Below are 13769 nucleotides of genomic sequence, written 5' to 3'. Positions count from 1 at the left end.
AATCAATTTCATTATCTCACAAGGGTCTTGATTAAAAAAAGAGGTTAATTTAAGTTTGGAATTATCTAAGTATTCATATTGTGGGAGCAAATATTTTCATCTCCAATCACGGCACGCCACGTGGAAAATAAGATTATCTCTTAAATTAATTAATTGAACCAGTTTATCTGGCCAATTAATTAATAGAGATAAATATCTTAATTAATAGGATATTATTTTTATTTAATAAGATAATATCGTTAATTTAGATATTATCCTAATAAAGAGAAGATAATATCGTTAATTTAGATATTATCTTAATAAAGAGAAGATAATATCATTCAATCAGATATTATCTTCAATAAAGAGATATAACCAAGCCCGACTCAATCCCTACGAATTTGGGTAGACAATAAACTCATCATATTCTCTACGAAACCTTAGCCTCGAGGCTCCTATAAATAGACGACCTCAGTCATCATTCAAGATACATCTAAACCTACTCCAAATACCCAAGAAAAATACCCGAAGCTCTCTCCCCCTCCCTCTCCCTCTCCACTCTCCATATTTTCTCCACACGGCTCCGACCACCACACACGGCTCTGACTACCCAGTTCACACCATACATATAACTCCGTACCATTTGCTTAGCTATTGTTTTCCTACAAACACTTGAACTAATTTAGGCATCGGAGAGTCTTTGGCCAACACCTCCCGGGTGTTATCACACCCCGATTCGAAAATAAGGAATATTCCCGAATTAGGGTGTGAGTCATATCATAGTCATAATAATAAAATTCTACAACCATGATATGATGAGAAAAAGAGCCACAAATAAATACAATTTTACTTAACAACACATAATCAGAGTCGCAGTAGCTCGTAATTAAAAACACACTAAGATCTTTATCAAACGGTTGACTACTTACAAATGTTAATTATACAAATCAATAACAAAAGCCTAGTATCTTGCTTGAAACCCGCTCCCTCAAATTTCGCCTTGAATCCTACACAATCTATTAGGATATGAGCATTTTAACGCACAGGTAGAGTACTGTCAAACCCCTCAAGGTCAACTATCACAGTTAATCAAAGTGTTATGCATCAAATAACACAAGATACATAAATTTTGCAACCATACCAGATAAATAAATTTTCATATGCAGTGATGCCATGAATTCACTCCCTTCTAATCCCATAATTCATATCTTAGGGCAACAAGCCTGCATGTCCCATACCATGCGTTTTACCAATGTGGCTCCAAATACCCTAAAATATGAACTAGCGCCCGTCCGTCTCTTAACCCAGTTTTCTTTTGTTTACGAATTATTCAACTTTCACTTTTCATTAGAGGCCCTGCTCCCATCACCTCATTATATTCAAGCCCTGCTCCCGTCACTTGAATATATTTTACTTTTTTTTTTTTTACTCAGATATACCTCAAATGACACACACACACACACCTCAAACACCATTGTCTTTATGATGCATATGTAATGTAGAGCAAACATAATTCATCTGTGCGGAATAATAATACAAATAATAACAATAATATTTCAAGCTTCATCACATAAATAATAATATTCATCCAACATAAAAAATAATATCCATGGAGAAACATCGATAATTATATTCACATAACATCAAATAATATTCACCAAGCAAAGCAACAATAATATTCATGTTTATAATATTATATATAAGCACCAAGATTAAAAGTGATATAGCCCAATCATAGGGAATTAGGAAACCCTACCTCAGGTCTAGCTAGCTTAACCTTGTGCAAGTTCGTCCTCGAAAGTACGTAGACCTAAAGCCCTAAAAAAAAACTTGGCAAGTAGTTCGACCCGGTCATTACTCCCTTAACCTCACGTTCAAACAAGCATTAGAACCAAGCGTCAAGGAAAAACCAAACTATTCCCCTGCTATAATTGTTCTACTCTTTGGGATGTTGAAAATCAGATGGTTCAGCTCTAGACTCATAAAGAAAATTTTAAACATCAATTTAAAACAAAAACTTCAGTTTTCCTAAACATTTAGGTTGGAACACGTTAACTTTGAAAATTCATTAAATATTGAGTTTAAATCAAAATAATGTAAAAAAATTTCAGATCACAACTAGACATGGAAAAATTAAAAATATCAAAATTTGATGGAAATTAGGGTTAAGGAAGCATGTCAAAGTAGAACCAAAACAAACTAGGCTGCAAAATGTTCTTTCTCTTCTTTCTTTTTTTCAAGTTTGTACACTTTATTTTGAAAACTCACCAAAATTTCAATTTACAACCAAAATGGATAAAACTTTCTAGATTTGAAGAAAATACGTGAAAGTAAAACATGTCAAAATTTCATAAAAATCCAAGTTCAGGAAGTATTCAAACATGGCATGCGGTAGAATCAAAACAATTCCCACAACATAGTCTTTACTTTGAAATTTCACAAAATTCAATTTAAATTCAAATGGCACAAAAACAACTTTGAAATAACCCTTGAGATATCAATTTTGATGTAACAAAATCCCAGAATAAAATTGGTACAAAATCACATCGAAATAGTCTAGAACTTCATAGAAACGCACTTTGAAAGAAATATATGTCATTGAGGCAATCTAACCAATACTTGATTTACAACTAGTACTCAAAGAGACAATAAGAAGATGAGCTTTCACCTTCAAAGAATCATTTACTTGAAAATATAGTGGCTAATTTTATCAATTGAATGACAAGTAACAAACCATTTGAGCGAAAGTACACATCTATAACAAGAAATTCAATATAATCAAAGAACAAGTTCCACTCTAAATTTTCCTAAGGTGGCTATAGAAGTCCGATCAACCTACATTTTTTATATGTTATAATAGACAGAATTTCGAACAACTTTGATGAAGGAACCAAAGTCATTTGAGTACAAGAAGTCATAGAAATATTCTGAAACCGATCATACTACTGTGAAATCCGAAAATGGTAAACATACTGTGATCATACCAAGTTTTTGGAGTCAATACTAATCGGATTAAGGTGAAAATGGAGTATGTTATAGGAATCACGTAAATGAACAACTTTCATGAAGGAAGTTTTCTCATTTGAGCTCTCTAAATGTGAGTTCTCAGCTGCTCCAAGGAAGTGACGAATTTTTGAATTTTTGAAGAAGAACAAAAGAAGAATGAGGATGAAAATATGTGAATGAGGAAGAAAGGGATGATACAATGAATGATGAGGATAAGAATAATTTCATGATTGAAGATTCTTAGAGGTGAGTCATCAATTTAGAGTGATAATACAATGAATGGGGAGGAAGAGAATACATTCATGATTAATTAAGGAATCTTAGGCTAGGTGAGTCATCAATTTAGAATAGGTGACTCACCACTTTCATAATTGCAAATTTGGAAGCTTGAGGCAAGAGGGGAAGAATGAGAGGAGGGTGGTTTGATGCCCTCCATGTTTCAATCAAATTTTTTTTTTTGGCGTACAAGGGTATTTTAGTAATTATCCACGCATAGGGGTATTTTGGTCATGTTTGTCCAACTTCAAATTAAACACACTTAATTTAATGATCTCAATCCAAAAATCACTTAATAAAATACCCATAATCATTCTCCACAAAATATTATTTTTCACTAAAATATGAAAATCCACCTTGAATTTTTTTTTTTTGTGTATTATAGGTGTGGTCTATTTACTCCAATCTTTTTTACAGGAATCAAGGAGGAGAGAGAAAGAAGATTAAAGGTTGAAGAATCCAGAAGCGAATATTCTCCCGTGAGATTATTTGCACAAACACAGATTTTTTCGAAATTGTTTTAATATAGTTCTATGTGTTGAAGAATATTGAAGTCTCTCAACGAAAACTTAGCCAAATCAAATACACAATATAATGAATGTGGTTCCACTATTAATAGTCGAGGTTTTCTGTGATAAAATTCTACACCACTGGGCTTTGTAAGTAGTTAAGTTGGGACGACATCTGTATTGCTAGTAGTGGGATGCTAACTCGTCTCTCTGAAATCTTAACATGGTATCAGAGCATCCTGGTTGACTAGGCCAGATTAAACCCAAACCCCGAATCAAACCCCAAAATTGAAGCCCCGAATTAAACTTGAATCAAACAAACGAGTGTTGAAGAATATTAAAATTTAATTTGGTCATTGCGAAAAATATTTAGCCAAATTGGACATTGTATTTCCCAAAGTTTACGATTTATAGACATTCCATTATATTTCAATAAGTGCATTATTTTTTAGGAAGCACCTTCAGTTTTCTTCCTCTAACTCAACAAATTCGGGTATATTGAGGTATAAGGAAAATCAAAAAGCCAAACCAAATTAAAATGGAATCAACAACTTGCCAATATATTTTGGGTCTCTATCACCTTGATTACATCTCCTTGCCATCCGAAGTCACACTATGGTTCTCACTCAATTGAGTTAGGCTTCAATATAGCATCCAATCCATGACCTTATACCTCATAATTTTGATTTCATCACAAGATTTTTCCCAATTTGTTAAACCCTAATAGCACAATATATCCTAACTCGTGGAGATAGAGAAAGAAGACTGAACATGCTTTCTAAAAAAATAAAAATAAAAATTACACTTAACATAAATTAACAGAATGTCTATAAATTGTAAATTTTAGGAAACACAGTGACCAATTGGCTACATTTTTTTCTCAATGACCAAATTAAATTTTTGTGTAAAACCCAGTGATCAAAAAGGTATTTAACCTTATAATGAATGGTTCTACTACTACTAACGTCGAGATCTTATGTGATAAACCCCACAACTACTGCTGAGCTTTGTACTCCCTGAAATCTTAACACTACATATCATGGGGTTGAGTCTCTTAAAAGGTGGTCATTTTACATAACATTAAACTTGTCATTGACATTTTCACTAAATGGTGGCTAGGGAAGTAAAATAACATCATGTGCTTTAAGAATGACAATCTAATGTTCTATAGTGTATTTTATGTTTTGTCTGATTGATCTGATTATTGTCTTGATCCTATGTACTTCGCGCTGCCACCACCAACAGGGGTACATACACCCTCATCCAGTGAAAGTCTCTTCGCAGCACCGCCACCAGCAGCAGCAGGAATACATACACCCTCTTGCAGTGGAAACAAGGAGTGTGGTACCGACAAGCTTCATATGATGCTTGGAGCCATGATTCACATATCCCTTCTTTATTTTATGTTCAATAACTTTTAAAAGATTTGCAAATTAATCATGATACCAATAGTCAACTTTTCCAAGCTACATATGATCCTACGTTTGCAAATGAATCCGAGAGATCTAACTGTCATGGTTTCTTATGAATAATAATGACTACAATATAATATTGGTAGGTTCAAAATATTGAACAATTCGAGACATGTTTGATGTTGTTATTATTTTCTTATTTCATGGTTATTTTTTATTTATTAAACATACGGTTTGGACAATTTATTTAAATGGAAAAAGAAGAGACTGAAAATAATTTATTATAGAAGCTAGAGCAATGCAAAGTGGCTTTACACTCTTTCCATCCCTCCCTCTCTCTTCACAAGTTACAACCACATCTTTCCATGATAAATAAACTAAAAGAACATAAAGAAGAAAGAAAAACATGACTGGATCAGCCAATCTGTTTTACACTTCTCAATCGTTATGGCTGTATAATGTGATGCTCATCCCAGAGTGGGCAGGAACATGTTGCTGTCTTGTTCTTCCATTGAGCTCCGCAAGTATAGCAAAACTGATGTCCACATCTACATAAAGACATTGCAAAACATTAGAGACAAACAACAGAGTAAAGGGAACGGATATTCAAGTATCCAAAGCCAAAAACTTGGAACTTTTACTAGGAGCGACCCAGTAATATATATACATATATGGCTTGATCATCAAATAATGTGTGGTTGCTGCTCATGCTATCCCCCTCATGTGATAACTTTCTTTCAGGTTATTATATACACGGTCAAAGAGCGGATTGGATTAGGCCAATTGGCCAGGACAGCGAGTCCGTCCCCTTGCACCTAGGTTCGAATCTTCCTCGTCATATGTTAGATTATTTTAGAGTAGATTATCACTAATTCCTCATTTGACTTTTAAGGTGATTAGGTTATCCTGAGTTTATGTTTTTTAAAGGAACCGAAGCAGGACAGAAGAAACCAAAAGATTGATCAAACTTAGTGGATCAGAGTAGAGCACCTGCAAGTGATGTGGTAGCAACCACTATCAAGTTCAACCATATGTTTGCACTCGGAACACTGCCGCCATAGTTTCTTCATTGCAAGCGATTTTAGCAATTGCTCTTCTGCGAGGCAATAGGTTTCTGATCTTTGGTAATCATAGCAGCTCATATCATAGTGCCAAGGAACCTTGCAATTGACACAAAAATAACGCTGGCATTTCATGCACTTCCTGCCTCCCTCACTAACAAAAGAAGTCTTGGTATGTTCCAAGACCTCCTTTTTGGACATCAAGGCAGAACACGTTGGAAATGCGCAGTAAACTTTCTCCGTGACAGGAATAGAAGACTCCTTGATTCGTTCGATCATAACGTCAGCAAGTTCAGGTGACAAGAAATTTTTACAGGTTATAATATTCACTTCACACTTACAGTCTTTATGAGGGCATTGTGCCAGGATCCCGCTTTGCAAATTTACTTCCACATGATGTTTCATACAAGCCAAGCAATATTTGTGATGGCAAGTACCAATTGAAAACATTCGAGCAATAGGAGTGTCTTCAAAGCAAATCAAACAAGTCTCCTTCACACTCATGGCTTTGCAAGTTCCTGCAGAGGAGGTGCTCTGAAAAGCTGTAGCTTCAATTGCAAGTTTCGAAGCAAACTTAATGCCACCTCTAAACACAAGACAAGGGCTGCAATATGCAAACTTTTTTCTAAACGAGTCACTTGAGTGACTAATGCTGCAATCTCGCTACTTCCAGGAAGTGTGCTCGTGACCTGTGACAATAAAATGTCAATCACCTCTGTCAATTATTTGCATTAAACTCATGTTAACTACAATAATGAATATAAGCATTAAATTAATAATAAAACTTGGCTTGCTGAATATCATTTGAATCCTCTTTTGGATCATATCATCAAGAAAAAAAGAATTTCTTAGACGGACAAAATGTTGTTAATACATGAATATAGGACTGATAAGAGAAAACGAGTCTAAGTAGTTTAAAAACTCACATATTGGTAAATCATATAATCATCACACAAAAAATATGACCCTTTTCAACTTCAAAGTGAGAGCCGTCAATGAGAGCCAAAAGCTCAGCTGTTTTCCTGCTCCGCACAGCAAAATGATTCAAACTTTTGAGATTCTTCCTACTTTCGAATATCAAGTTGTCCCTGCGATCACAGATGGCAACTCCAGCCCCAACCACCACCACCTTCCTACCCCAAATATCAAGGCTTTCCTCCCTCAGCAAACCCTTGCAGTACAATTTGAAACAGTCGCTCGTCACCAAAGCCTTTGAAACAGTCGCTCGTCACCAAAGCCTGTGACGAGGCCTCTCGATGGGTTGTGTGTGAGAGAGAGAGAGAGAGGTGGTCATTACGACTTCCTTTTTGTATAGAAGAGAGCATGTAATTAAGGCGGGTTTATGAGTAGAAACGAAGGGTTTTAGTCGTTCGTTCGTCCCTTGGAGTTCACAGTCAACAATAATTTCCTATTTCTTCAGAGAAAAAATCTATCATGGTTTTCTTTAATTGATAAATTTAAATCCTTTATTTTTCTGAAGTTAATCTTTAAATATTTTTATAAGTCTTATATATTGATCTTATCTCCTTGATCTGTTTAATGGTGGCTGGCTTTTTCCAATTTCTTCTCCGCAATTCTTCTATTAATAACTTTCAGTTTCATTGTTGCAATACTCTCTGCATGCACCTTGTATTTGTTTGTTGTACACAAGATTTAGTATTCCAGACAATTTAGAGGCTTCTCATTAATCTTTGGTTTTCTTGAATTTATTACTTTATTTTTAAATCTTAGATTCTTACTGATTACAAATTTTTGAATTACGTTTGTGAAAAAAATTTATTTAACTTTTTATTCTATGTGGCAAAATATAGACGAATCATTAAACCACATCATTGTTTGAGAAAACAACATGCCACATCATGTGGCATAAAATCCTGTCATGTCATCATTTAACAGAGTATTTGACAGAATGACTAACGGATGTATACACATGATAGAAAACTTAAACTTTAGGTACGAAGTTGATACGAAAAATACTTGATGTAGTAAAGTTTGAATTTCAAGAAACTTACGGGTAGTGAAGTGAAATTTACCCATATTCATAAAATAAAAACATAATAATATGTAACAAGTCCCATTTCTTCAAATGTTGATTTTGGAAGGTTTCATCCTTGATCAAGTTCCCCTTTTGTTGAAGGGGTTGACTACCTAGTTGTGAATCTCCCTCCTCGTGAAAGGACGACAAATTGTTGTTGCAATGTTCGGTGCAAAGTCCTACTGGTTGTATCTACTCTCTTCCATTGTTGTTAAGCTTGTCCAAAATTCGTTGAGGACCATAACTGAGGGAGCGAATTCGAGTGTCAAGGTTATCAAGAAACTCAGATTTATAGGCATATCTTACAAATAGATAGATAAAAATGGGAGATAAAAGAGCAAAAGCTCTAGCCACTATCAACAACATTTAAGGAATCTCATCCTACTAACTAATTACTAAACCAGCTTAACCTATCTTAACACACCAAGCAAAGTCATAGACAACATGTAAGTCTATGAAACATTAATAAAATCAAATACAATAAAATAGAATAAAAAACATAATAATAGTTAACAATGGCGCTATACAATATTGTGCATCCTGAAGAACGCAGGAACATGTTCTACTCTTCCATTCAGCTCCGCAAGTATAGCAAAACTGATGTCTGCATCTACAAAGACAATGCAAACATGAGACAAACAACAAGGATTGGTACAGAGTCATGAAAATGTAGCAGCATCCAGACCTTTCTTAAGTTTCCCGGTAGGAGAAAAAAACGTGCCCCCCTCCCCAATGTAATGTATTGTTAATTCTCAAAGTTTCCCGGTAAGAGAAAAAAAAAAAGGTGCAACCAAAGAAGTAAGTTTACTAGCAATGTTATGTAACAGTGAAATCTTACGTATGGGGCTTCTAAGGTGATCCAGTTAGGGGTGGGCATCTTAAACCGAAATACCAAAACCGTACCCTAACCGCACCGTACCGTAGCGATTTCATACCGTTTCATTTGGTACCGATAAATATTCGGTACCGTACCGTACCAATCGAGTATGGTATGGTAGCGGTATCAAGATTTTGATACCGGTCAATACCGTACCGTACCGAATAGTACTCTATTGAAATATAATTTTTTTCATTCTCTCGCTCTCTGTCTCTCGCTTACCTTTCAATTTCTCAAATGCTTTTGTCATTTATGTTTGGATTGTGTTTGTATTTTTGTAAGCCATAAGGCATAAGTTTAACTCTTTTGGTTTGTAAGCCATAATGCATGAGTTTTAACCATTTGGATTTGATGAATATGTTGATGGATAAATATTGATTTGGTTGATTTGGATATTGAATATGTTGATTAGGATTTGGATATTGAATATGTTAATGGATATTGAATATTGAAAATGTTGATGGATATTGAATATGTTGAATCTTTGAATTTGTAACTTAGGCATCACTTATTTTGGTGTTGAATATTGAATTAGTTCATTTTTTAGTTGTATCATTTTGGTACCAAATGGTACCGATACCGATTTGGCACGATACGATACGGTATCAATTTTGGCAAACCATAATACCATACCGTACCATACCGATTTAAATTTTCGGTATCGGTGCGGTATCTGAGACTCGATCGCACCGTGCATCGTGCCCACCCCTATCCAGTTAAACCTTTGTACCTTGCTTTTAATGTGTTTCCTACTTGGTTTTGATCGGTTTTGGGTTCCAATTAGGATTTTAGGGATTCCTTTTACAACAACTTGGGAATTTAAATTCGCAATAGCAGCGTTAAGTGTTCTCGGCGAGGGTTGAGATAAACCAATCAAGAGAAAACTTAACGAATTGCGAGTTTTGGGTCTTGACTTGATCCCTTGAAATTGGTACTTAGGTGACAAATGGTAGATTTAATTACACAACCAAAACAAAACAACTCAGCAATCTTCACACACTTTAAACCTTGACCAAATACACGTATGACTAGTCAACTGCTAGTCATGAACAATCACAATCAAGAGAACACACAGATCATGCCACAATGTACCTGCAACCTAGAAGATTACTAGTGACAACCTACGCACTCAGAAGGACCCATCAATCTAGGCATCCCCTGTGCTAGCAACAACTATGTGAAAGTGTGTGAAATCATCAAAATCATGCAAACATCAAACAGCAGATAAAGATGACTAGTCAACCATCAAGAACACAAACCCAGAAAAATTACAGATATGCAAAACAGATTTTGTTCACCCAGAAACCCACCATTGGGAAAAACTGGGAGTCATCAACCGACCAGGCAATCCACTAAGTAGAAAAAGATTCTTACAAAGGAAATACAACCAAGCTCAAGATTCACCTAGGTCAATTTAGGAATATGAGCAATACCTCCTTTGTGCAATCTCCTTCTCCAACTTAGCAAAACTTGAAGCTCAGTTCTTCATGGCAATGGCAGCTCCTTCTCCAGCTCGTTCATCCCATGGCACAAGCTTGCAAGTTCCAACACGAACCAAGAACAATATTTGGATTCAAAGGAGAATGACCAATTTCTTCAAGAAACCATACTCTTGAAGAAATCAGTCTTGAATCTGACCTAGATATAAATGAGAGATGATTTGAATAGCTAGATGCAGATTCGGGTTTTCAAAAGCAGTTTTTCAAAAAGAAATCAATTGGAAAAACTCATAGATGAAAAGTATATGGTTCTCTCTTGAGGAAGAAGAGAAAGAAAGCAAAAACAATCTTTCCAAAAATTCCACGCAAAAGAGACAGCCGCCAAATGACCAAAAACGTGACCTTTACAGTCAAAAATTTGTTAGGTCGAAAACCATGATGGCAAAAGAGAGAGAAAGAGGAATAGGACAAAACAGTTTGTTATCCAGCTGGAAGCAAGGATGACTAGTCATAAGAGAAACGGATGACTAGTCATCATTTTATGAAGACTGTTTAATGTAATGATATGCAATGCACAATACCTTTGTTAACTTGCATGAGCTACCATAGAGCAAAGATTAGAGAAGAGCACCAATAAAAGTTTTCCCTAATCTAGACTTGAGCTTGATAAATTACATTACACATCCTATTACAAAGTTGTCAAGGGAAACCAAAAGAAAATAGTAAAAACCATACATTAACAATCTCCCCCTTTTTGGCTTTCCTTGACAACACACTCTCTAAGAACACTCAACCTAAAACCGAGACTAATGAGATGATGAAGTGAAAGTTCCTGCAAGAACAACCAATCTTCCCGGCACAAAAACAAGCATATTATCACAGAAATTTTAAAACAATATGCAATGTGGGGTTGAGAGTGTTCTCCCCCTTGTTGATAAGGAAAGTGCAAAAAGGCAGAGAGAGAGAAACAGCATATAAAAGGGATTAACCACAAAGTGATAGGCATATAGGAACAAGGTTAACAGCACATATTCATATATGGATGACTAGTCACACAATAGTTGGTTAAAAACAATACAGAACATAGATTCATGACTAGTCAAATACTAGTTGTTCAAAACAGGACAGAACAACTCCCCCTATCACAATGCACAGACTACCCACAATGTGTTAACAAAAACAATCCCCCCTAGCAAAATGCACAGACTACCCAGAAGGAGATTACAAAACAACTTCCCCTATCACAATGCACAACCTATCAGAATTAATCTTCCTAACAAGGACACAGCCAAGAGCAACCCCAAGCTAAAACACCAAAGAGCCACGAATCCACGAGAGTCATCCGAGTCCTCAACAGTGGCAGGGATCGGTGAGTATCAAAGGCAGCAGCAGCAGGAGTCGAAGTGGATGGAATACGGCTCAAAAGATCTGCCAATATACTCCTCCTTGGCGGCCGGTGATCTCGAGAGAGGCATTCTCGGAGGAAGACGACACAGACTAGAAACTTTCGGCTAAGGGCAGCAGAGGCCTTGCCATAAGGAGCAATGGGAGGATGCCACTGATCGGAATCATGAAATACCACCCCATTTTTCTCACAAAGGCGCTGAATCAGACAAGGGAAGACTAGAGTCCCCTTGTGCTTGGTACCATGACCAATGGTCTTTCCAAGAATGGCATTATAAAGGATATCACCAAGGAAATTTTATCATGATTCACCATGGAAATCATGAGTTGACAGGCAGCAAGAGTGGGATTAAATTGTTCCCAGTGGGGAGAACATTATGACGGATAAAGTCCCACAAAAATTTATAAAACGGTGACAGGTAAGACTTGATAGGCAGACCTTTAGAAGTCAAAGGCATGGATTGATCAGTGTATGCCATATATTTAAAAAGATCAATGGAATAATCAGCAGAAGCAAGAGCAAATTTGAATAATCAAAACCAGGGCACGATCGAAAACCTAAGACCCGATTGATAACAGATGGTCTCAGATTAATGGGGACTGACCTAACAATTATCTGAAATTTTGACTCCTTAGGATCAGCAGGAAAGTTAGAGTAAAATTCTTGAATTACAGAGGCATTAAACTTACCAGAGAGAGAGTTTAGGGCATGAAGGTGGTAGTGCTCCAAAATTTGATTTGCAAACTCCTGAGCAGCCAAAGGAATAGCATCAAACTGGTAAGACCTCTCAGGAACAAATTTCCTTTTGGAGACAACTTCTTCAAAGAAGGAGGCAGCCTCAGAAGACACAAATGGAGAGGAATCTCCGTCAGGAACAGAGGAAGAGGGACGGGTTCTAGGAGCCCTAGGAATTGAGGGAAAGAAATCCACACTTTCAGTGGACTTGGATTTGGAACGACGGTGGGAAGTGAGGATAGGCTTTGAGGAAGACATGGCTAGCAGGGGAATGAATTTCGAAGAGAAAGAAAGGAAATGGAGAAGAAGAAGTCGAGAACAGAGAGAGAGAGAAGAGGAAAGAAATGACCTAAATAAAAGGGAAAAAAAAGCGCAAACGACATGACCAAAAAAAAAAAAAGACGCAAGCGCATCGGTTAAGAGACGAAGCGGATGACTAGTCAACCACAAGCAAGATGACTAGTCAACCCGGCAGAATGGCACAAGATGACTAGTCAACCCATGCAGGTACGGGGTTTAGGAACAGCGAGGAATGGCTCAGTGCGCTGGCTCGAGCGACTGGCACAGCAATTGGCTCAGCGGTGGCTCGGCAGAATTGGCACAGGCAAATAATATCGATCCTGTGAAAGACAATGTTTTGATTTCTAAAAACACAAGCATGAACTAGCACATATATCAAGTGATCAAAGTTGCATTAGCACAATAGCCTAGACCAAGTCTTCAACACATGAAGGAAAGTGAATGAAAAAGAAGAAAAGATTAAAACCATATGCAGTGTACATAGACAATCAACTCTGAGAGATAGGCAATGAGATGCAATTCATGCTCAGAGACAAGGCATATTTAGGAGAGAAGGTGGTTTAGAGCCAAGGGACACAAGAGATGATATCTTATCTCTCTTGGAGAAACAAGTATACAAAGCATTCTTAAGACATGATCATAGTATGGGCTCACAGCAAAAAATCATCACTCTCTAATGGCAAAATATTTGATAATTTATTTTGAGTTACTTGCACATCCCGAACATAAGTGCTT

General features: G+C 36.4%; 1 pseudogene; it reads right to left on the bottom strand.

The window, feature by feature from the left end:
* Positions 1-5447: 5447 nt before the first annotated feature.
* Positions 5448-12992, bottom strand: LOC148921538 (E3 ubiquitin-protein ligase RSL1-like; annotated as a pseudogene).
* Positions 12993-13769: the final 777 nt, after the last annotated feature.

This window comes from Prunus mume, linkage group LG1 (genome assembly GCF_029339155.1).
Source record: "Prunus mume cultivar Tortuosa linkage group LG1, ASM2933915v1, whole genome shotgun sequence".
NCBI lineage: Eukaryota > Viridiplantae > Streptophyta > Magnoliopsida > Rosales > Rosaceae > Prunus > Prunus mume.
Note: the sequence above shows the minus strand (reverse complement) of the source record. Positions and strands in the feature narration are given on the sequence as shown.